Source organism: Oxyura jamaicensis, chromosome 17 (genome assembly GCF_011077185.1).
Source record: "Oxyura jamaicensis isolate SHBP4307 breed ruddy duck chromosome 17, BPBGC_Ojam_1.0, whole genome shotgun sequence".
In the NCBI taxonomy this organism is placed as follows: domain Eukaryota; kingdom Metazoa; phylum Chordata; class Aves; order Anseriformes; family Anatidae; genus Oxyura; species Oxyura jamaicensis.
This window is the reverse complement of record NC_048909.1, coordinates 7,953,662-7,962,235: the sequence shown is the minus strand read 5'-3', so window position 1 is coordinate 7,962,235 and position 8,574 is coordinate 7,953,662. Positions and strand designations below refer to the sequence as shown.

The window sequence follows — 8,574 nt, the reverse complement described above, 5'->3', positions numbered from 1 at the left end:
GATGCCAGTAAAAGAATTAAGGACTTATTTATTTTTTTTATTATTATTATTTGCAGGAAATCAGCTGGGATGCTGCTGGTTTTTTTTTTTTCTTTTCTGAAAAGCGCCATCAGCCTTGAAGCTGCAAAGGCTGCGTCAGCAGCAGTTTGCTTTCAGGGAGGAAAAAACACATTTTTAAGGGCTTGTTGTTTTGTTTTTGAAAGGAAGGGCCGGGGGAAGAAAGTTGAGCGGGCGGACGAGCGCGGGAGCCGGCGCGGCACAGCGGCCCGGCGGGGCGAGGTGCTCTCACCTTTCAGCACGTAGCGCCTGCAACGCTGCAGAGAGAAGAGGTGAAATTTATATCCCATAAATCACATGTCAAGTGCCTGCAAGGAGAGGTCATTAAACAGATGTATGAGGCAAGAGACAAAGTCCATCCATTTTGGGAGACGCTCCCGGTGTCAGCAGCACTCCGGGAGCCTCCAGAGGCAGGTACCCGACCGGCACAGAAGGAGCTCCCCAGATAGTTTTATTTATTTCCTCCCCGATTTATTTGATTGAGTTTTCTTTATTTAAATAGCTCGCCGGGCCTTCCCCTGCCAGAGCTGCTGGAGGAGGGGTGGGAGCGGAGGGTAGCAGCACATCAAACAGCTCGGGAGCACGGGTGGATGGAGTGATGGATGGAGGCCGGCCTGCGATTAATAATCAAACCAGGAGCTTTTGCTGGGAGTCGTGGAAAATGTGGCTTTGGAAACAATTGTCTTTGTCCCACAAACAACAAGTGGTGTTTCGCTCCCTTTCTTTGTTCCTCGCCCCCTTTTCCTCCCTCCCTCTCTCCCTCTTTTGGCTTTTCATGCCCAGATCCACTGATTAAAATCTTCTCCATCCTTTACCTGCTCCAAGTGGCTCCTGCGCTGCTTTGATTTATGCTTTGCTTATCTCAGGCTTCAGTGGAAAAATAATGACCGGATAATAAAGAGCACTGAGGAGCTTTTCAAATGACATGGCACCCACTGCTCGGGCCGGGGCTTTGCAGGAACCTTGGCGAGGAACGTGGAGCTGGCCCTGAGCAGAGGGGGATGAAGCAGAGCGGCTCCACTCGCCCAGCGCCCACACTCCAGCATCCCCTCTCCGGGCAAAGCCGTGCACCCCGAACAGCTCCTCCACGGGTCAAGTCAGCATTTGGCTCAGCAAATCCATGGAGAGGTTTGCTGGGGGCTTTCTGCAGTGTTTTAGTAGCTGCTGATCCTCCCAGGGGGATGCTTGAGCTCCAGGATGCTCTGCCCTCCTTGAGCCCTGCTCCATCCTTTGCTGGCCTGGAGTGCCCGAACCCTGCAGCATCCCAATCCCAACTCTCCCATGGACCTACAAGGGCTCCACACCTGTGGGGCTTCAGATTTTACTGTAGGGGTCAGATTTTACTGCAGGGTTGAGGACCTATAGGTTTCCTTGCGTTCCTCATTAGGGCCTGCACAGGGACAGCACGTAGTTTCGCTCTTCCACATTTCCCCAGCCCCTGCACCGCTGTCATCTGGTTAAAGAATTGCCATTAATTTTAGGGTAGGAAGGACCCATTGTTTACTACGCGATCAGGGAAAAGGGAAGGTTTTTGCTGCCAATAAACTATTTTTACCCGTAATGCAGATCCAGGATGGCCAGCGAGGTGGCCGCAGTGTGGGAACAGCAGGCTGTTTGCAGCCCAAGCTGCAGCATGGGGACATCGGTCCCCAGTGACACCTTGGCCAGGACAGAGGCCAGTGCCAAGCCAGGCAGGATTTTAGCACTGGCACAGCCTGGGAATGCTTCACGGAGGTGGCAGCAGGGCTGGGCACAGCCCCGGAGTGCAGGGGCAGAGCTGGGCAGGCACCAGAAAGCAGGGGGGCAGCAGAGACCCCGACGTGCTGTGCACCACTTTCCGCACCCCGGCGCTCGCTTGGTCCCAGAGGCAGCGGTAGCCAGCAGCCCTGTCCCTTCCAGGATGCATTTCCAACAAATCATCCCCCCAAACACGCTGCTCGGTTCAATTTAACAGGGAGAAGAGACACAGCCCAGCGCAGGACCTGCAGCGTGAAATTATTGCAGGGGAGGGATAGCAGAGGTCCCTTCTGGCTTTAAATAATCCTAAAAAATAGACGTCTCCGGATTGCCTCCTGGCTCCTTCCAACAAGCTCGATTTTGTCAGCAGGGGGAGGGATGGATGCCTGCTCATTTACCCCCATCCTCCGGCGGCGAGCCAGCAGTTTACACCTACGGCAGCAGCGGAGACCTCTCCGCCGAGCGTGCGCTCCCCGCGCCGCGTGCTCTATAAATACGTGTGCATGACAGATTTGGCACCGCGTATTCCTGTAAGTGATGTAATCCCCGGGAAGTTACTTAGCAACCATGGAAAATGTTTTGGAGGCTCTAATTTTTCAGTATGGTAAAATCGTATATTTATGCAGTGCGGCTAATCAGCTTGCTGGAAAGTCAGCGACGATGATCTCATTTTCTTCATCATTATTTTATGTGAATTGGGCTTTTAGCACTAAAGAGACCACAAAGATTTAATTCAAAAATGTGATTGCTTTATGTTTCCAGGGTATCATTAACATGGCATCTACGCAAATAACCATGGTAACAAACTGGTAATTAGTACATATATGGCACTTATTATTAATACAGAAACAGGACAAGCTCCAAATCAGCGCAGATTACAGTACATTATTACCATAGTAATTACCTGCAGTAACACACACAAATTGAACTAAATGGCCAATTGAACTAGAGTGAATGGCTTTTTATTCCAGTCCCTAAATAATGTGCATTCTTGGCTGAGTAGTTCAAGGTAAATAAAACTGTTTTAAATTTATTGCCAACTTTTTTTTTTTTTTTCTTTGGTGGGGAAGGACTGCAGATGGCAGGAGTCAAGAACTTTTTCTGCGGTGCATACAGTGTAATTATTGTACAGACTAAGCCGTTCCTGACTTCCATAGAAAGACAAAGAGGGCAAAAGTTATTAGTTTCTGTTTTACTAGCAGCTTTATTTCTGTAATTTCAGCCATGAAGTAATGTTCAATGTATCTGAAAGAGTCGATGCCAAATAACGTACGGCCCAAATTCAGCCTTTTGTTTTCTGGGCTTTTTTTCTGAGGCAGGGAAAAAGTATCTCTGTTTGGAGGGGGCTAGAAAAGCAAACTTTTTTAAAATGATCACATTTATTAAAATAAAGGAAAAAGGGGTGTTGACCTACCCCTTTCCCATACCCTGAGGATTGACTGGAAAAGCACTGAACAAGTGTGCCCAGAGCCAGAAGTCAAGTGCCCGGGTTGGAGCTGGCAGTGCCAGGACAAAGCCAACTGCTGAAAAATGAGCAAAGCCCCTGGTTGTTTCTCAGTCCCCGGATTTCACAACACGGCACTGGGGCTCTGCTGCCTGTGTGAGCCCAGGGAGAGCAGGAGCAGGAGCTGGAACACCCAGCCCGGATGGGAGCAGAGCATCCCAGAGCTCTCTGCCAGCAGCACGGCTGTGATGCCAGCCTGGTAAAACCAGCACCATGCTCACTTGTTGGGCCCTGGCAGGTCTCAGCCCCCTTGCTCAGCTGCAAGACGTGGTCCTGCTGCAGGAGACACAGAAAATCCCCAGCTCCTGATGCCCCTGCACGAAGCAGAAGCCATCCTGCCATTGGGGTGCTGCCGGAGAGGAGCCCTCTCTGCTCCCCGCCCGTGCCCTTTGAAGGTGAAAGCCATCTATCCACCCTAATCTTTAATTTCTAAATAAAAATAACATTTAGAGAGAGGCTTTCAAAGGCGATGTCTGCCTGACCTCTAGGTCAGCACTTTTGGCAGGGCGGGCGCGAGCGCTCGGCTGCACCGCAGGAGCGTGGGGCTGCGCGCGCTCCCCAGCAGCACCTCCTGCAGGTGCACGGCTCGGGACCTCTCTTCTTTATTTTTTTCCAGCTCTACCTCTTAAAACGACTCCCCGGGGTTCTTAGTATGATGATGATCTTACCATTCACTTCTTATTTGGAAGATCTTCCTTACCTTTGCAGTGCTTTTTCTGCCCGGAGGCCCGTTGAACACGGTCTCAGAGCAGAGGAAGCGGCCCCAGCCCCACCAGACACGGTGCCTCCCGTCCCCACAAGTGAGAGCAGGATTAAAACTGCAGGCATTCACAGGTCTCTCCCCTTCCTTCTCTTTCCTCCAGACAAGCATTAATATTTCCACGTGCTGTTGGGGACTCGGACTGTGCTGCCTGGAGTGAGCCTTCATGGTTTGTATGGCAATGGGCAGCACGTGAGGGCTTCATCTGCCATGTTAACACCTCTGTGATTAGCAGGCACGGGGGCCTGTACAACAGAAAGAGTGGAAACCCTTCCCCACCAAAACCCTGCTTTACCTGCCCACCAGCCTTTATTTGTGCTCTTTATCTGTGCACTTCCAGCAGGCACAATGGAGAATCATTGTTCCTTTATCAGGTCCATCTTTCACTGTACTTTACCCTTCTCAATTCATAAGAAAATTATTATTTTAGCAGGCGAGCATTTAATTATGTCTCACTGTATTTGCTTTGGCTCTCGCAGCACGGAAAATCTACTCCTTTTAACAACTATCCATTTAGTGTGGGTTCCGATAAAGCCAAATTGCCTGCAACTCAGTTTTATGCAACCCCATCTGCGTTCTCCATACAGCTCCCTCTCCCCGTCCAAATCCCAAACCCACCTAACATTGTTCCAGCGCCTGCCCGGCCGTGCCAAAGCCTACGTAACCCCCCCGGCATGCAGCAGCAGCAGCAGCAGCAGCAGCAGCGTCTATCGGTGCCGCACCGAGCGCCGCGGCACCCCGCCTGACTCACCGCTCCGAATTAACGCCCATCAGGGCTTATTGCCATAATGCTCCCCCCACGCACCCTCAGCAGAGCAGCACCTGAGTTCAAAACAGGGGTTGAGCCTTGTTTTCGTGCCGACTTTCTCCCGGTTTTGGCTCTCGGGGTGGTTTTGCTGAGGGGAGCCAAAAGCGCCGTGCGCCCCACGTGCGCCCCGTGCGCAGGAGCAGGCGGCCAGCCCCTCGCACCAGCACCGAGGAGGTGCTTTAATGCCCAGCTCCCTGGCACAAAACATCCCACTTTACCCTAAAAAACCCTGAAGGCCAGAGCAGGGCTTCATTTTCTCTTTCCCCCTCTCTTCTTGTTACCGTTTTGTTTTGCAGCCGTTGCTGCTGTTGCCATGCTATCGCCTTTTGTTGCTATGGATTAATATTGTTTTTTGACTTATTTTTATGTATGTCCTGGGAACATGATTGCTTAATTTGCCCTGCAGCTTTGTAGGCTTGACAGGCATTTCCACATCGTCCCAGCGCTCACCTTATCTTAATCCAGTTCTGGGCTGCTTGCAGGGTAAATACCTGCATAAATGTTCACGGCAGGCCGGGGACCGGTATTTGCCCCAGCGAGGCAGGGGACAGGACAGACTGTTCCTGCTGTCTGCGCCGTGCCCACCCTGCTCTAATGGGGCTGGCTCCCACCAAACCCAGAATTACAGCTCAGAAGCTGCCCAGGCAATGGGCTACGAGCTCTGGGCAGAGGGGTGGGCTCCGGCTGTCTTGCCCGGACCCCAGAGCCCAAAGGGGACACATCCGAGGGCTTCCTAAAACACATTCCTTTATGTGATTGTAACGGGCAGCTGAATTTTGCTCCCAGTTTATTGTCTCTGGAAAATCTTTGTCACTAGAGAGGAGCCAGGGGTCCCAGGGGAGCGTCTGAGCTGTGCCGTGGAGAGGCTTTTGTCCTCAGCGTGCTGGAGCAAGGGTGTCAGGAGGAGGAAGGGATCGTTTTCAGGCGGTTTCAGGAGGTTTGTCTGCAAGCTGTGCAGCCTGAAGGCCTCCCCATCCCGCCGCACTGGTAGGGCTGAAGTCCTGAGGCCGCTGGCTCCGTTCGTGCCCCACCAGCCCCAAGGGGCAGGGCATTGCTGCTGGCAGCACGCCGACCGCTGCTCGAAGCTCCCGAGCATCCCTGTGGTGCTGCTCGCCACTGGCCCTTCCAAGACGGGGACTTGCAAAAGAAAACCACCATAAACTTTGTGGTTTCATCGTGTTGTACAAACGTGAGGCCACCAAGGGGGCACAGGAGGGATGTGCTCCAAGTCTGGCTCCGTTGCATGCCCCTTGTGGGGCAGCCTGCTTTATTATTTTAAGGCAGGCCTTTACTGCCCTGTGTCTCCATCCTCCCCACAACAAAAATGGGGAAAACAGTCCATCCTTTTGTCCCACCACTGAAATCTTCGGGGAAGTGACTTTGTCCTACTGTTATTTTTGCATTGGGCTCACCACAGCAGCCACTGTACCCTAATGCACTAATAAATATGGATGCGGGGATTGGTCTCGTCTGCTCCCTAATTAATCTTGTCTCCATCCTTCTAGGTCATCTCATGAGCAACGCGCAGACAAATATCCCCCCCGGAGTCGTGAGCCAGCGGTTCCTCGGCTGCACACATCAAAGGGGAGCTGGTGACATCACGGAGATCACAGAAAACATCAAGTCTGGCTGTCTGGGGGGAGAAAAAAATAGCTCCTCGCAGATCCACAGCTGGTGGGTTTTTTAATTACACCAGGGCCAAGGCACATTCCAACCATAACATCCCGCAGCCTGCCCGCCACCAGACAACACGCCTTTTATTAGCGTAGGAATGTATCTTTAATAAACTGGAGGTCTTCGGCTGGTCGGAGGGACTGGAGGTCCCTTTTTGGCCTGGCGATAGGGACACAGCAGCAGCCTTACAGCAGCAGGAGAAGCACCGCACGTGGCTGGCTGCGGGCAGGGTTTGTGCAGGGCTGGTGGTGAGCACGGAGCCCGTGGTGCCGGCGGCCTCGTGGTTCCCGATGCGGCTGGGAGGATCTGCAGGGAGCAGCAGCCCAGCAGCACGGGTGCGCGCCACTGCCTGGAGAAATCCCTCGCTGGGGGGTTTGGGGAAAGAAATGCAAAGAACGGGTCCCCGAGCCCAGGCTGAGGGGCACAATGGGACCCACGCCCTGCAGGCAACCTCAGTCGGCCTCAGGGGACAGCAACCCCTGTGTGAGAGGTTTGCTGCTGACCAGCCCAGGATTTCAGCACCTCCTTGGGCATCTCACAGCATCTCTTCCCTCCAGTCCTGCCCAAACCCACCCGTGCCCCTACAAGCCGAGGTGCTGGCAGCACACGACCCTCTCTGCTGTGACTATAAGAGCTTTAAGTGCAGTTAAAGTCAGCGTGACAAATGAGGGAGTCCATTTTGCAGCCTTAATTATCCCTCCCATCATTAGCGTATGCCTCTGTGTTTGCACAAACTGGGTTTTGGGGTGTTTTCCATGAAAATATTTTTTTTCTCCAATTCCAAAGCCACTATTGCCATCCTCCTCACCAGTGTGTGGATATACCCATGCACAAAAGCACGACCCCACATAATTCAGCAGGTTTGGGGGTTTTATTCATGGTTTTTTTTTCTTCTCCCCACTTAAAGCAGCACCAGAGATGCGATGCCGAGCAGTTGCTCCAGCGAGTAACAAATCTCCCGTATTGTTCCCTCTCCTTTATTTATCCTGAGTGCACAGTAGCAAGGCAGCCTGAAAAAGTGCATTGTTTTCAGAGGCATGCAGCCCTGAAAATGGATGTTTGCTTTAATCAATCTCGGAGGAGCCCGTGGGGGCCGGCAGAGGTGCGGCACTGGAGATTTGTTCTATTGATTAACCGAGCGCCGAGATGGGAGGCATCAAACACTCTGAGTGGATAAAAGCCTGCTAGGTGAATAGGGCTATTGTCGGGTTTGGTTTGCAGGTTATTGGGTTTGGGGGATTTTATTTTTCTTTTCCTACCTGCGGGGCCGAGAGCGAGCCGAATAACTTTTCTAATATTCCTCCCCGCTTCCCCTTTTAAACTTCCCCGGGAAAGGCACCGCGCCACAGAGGCCCCCTCTCCGCGTGCCAGCCCGAAGTGAGATTTCACATTATTGCATCTGACAGCTCTCATTCCTCAGGCGCTTTCTCTTCCCTTCCTCAGAGGAGGAGGGAAAACAAAAAGAAGAAAAAAAAAAGAAAAAAATCAAAGGTTTCAAAATGTGAGCACCTTCTGAGGCTGCAAAGCACAGCGCCTCCTCGGGGGGCTGCTCGGAATGGGGAGCAGGAGGGGGGCGAGGGGGAGCCAGAACCGCTCGGGAAGAGGTACAGAGGTTTGCCATTGCATTTGCCTTGGGCCCTCAGAAAATGTTTGCAGTTTTCAATTAATCTCATTAGCTCGGAAGGAGGCGGAGGGGTGGGGAGGCAGGGGGGAGAGGCGGGAAATAAAAATAATTTCACGGGGAATTCTCTGTAATGACTTTTTAAAAACATGTAATTGAAAGTGGTGCTCGTGGGGAATGCTTCAGGAGCGCCGAGGCTGGCGGCGGGGGAGCAGCGAGGGATGTGGGGCTATGCTGGGACACGGGGGGCTGCCCGGGGTTGGGGGCACAGGGACAGCACTGGAGAGGGTCCAGGTCTCAGGGAAAGCCCAGCTTGCTGTCGTGGACAACTCAATTTCCTTTTTCTGCTCTCCTGAGGCTGAATTTGCAAGCCTGGAAGTAGGCAGCTCTTCCTGCAGCTCATCATTTGCTCA

At 52.6% G+C, this 8,574-nt stretch overlaps 1 long non-coding RNA gene across 3 annotated transcripts; it reads left to right on the top strand.

Annotated features, from left to right (window-relative positions):
• The first annotated feature begins 212 nt into the window (after positions 1–212).
• Positions 213–6,506, top strand: LOC118175614. Of its 3 annotated transcripts, XR_004755037.1 has the most exons (3): positions 216–329; positions 924–2,324; positions 6,372–6,506. It is a non-coding gene; the product is annotated as an uncharacterized LOC118175614 (long non-coding RNA). The 3 variants fall into 3 exon arrangements; XR_004755038.1 differs by lacking the exon at positions 6,372–6,506 and having other exon boundaries at positions 213–329; positions 1,624–2,827; XR_004755036.1 differs by lacking the exon at positions 6,372–6,506 and having other exon boundaries at positions 924–2,827.
• Positions 6,507–8,574: the final 2,068 nt, after the last annotated feature.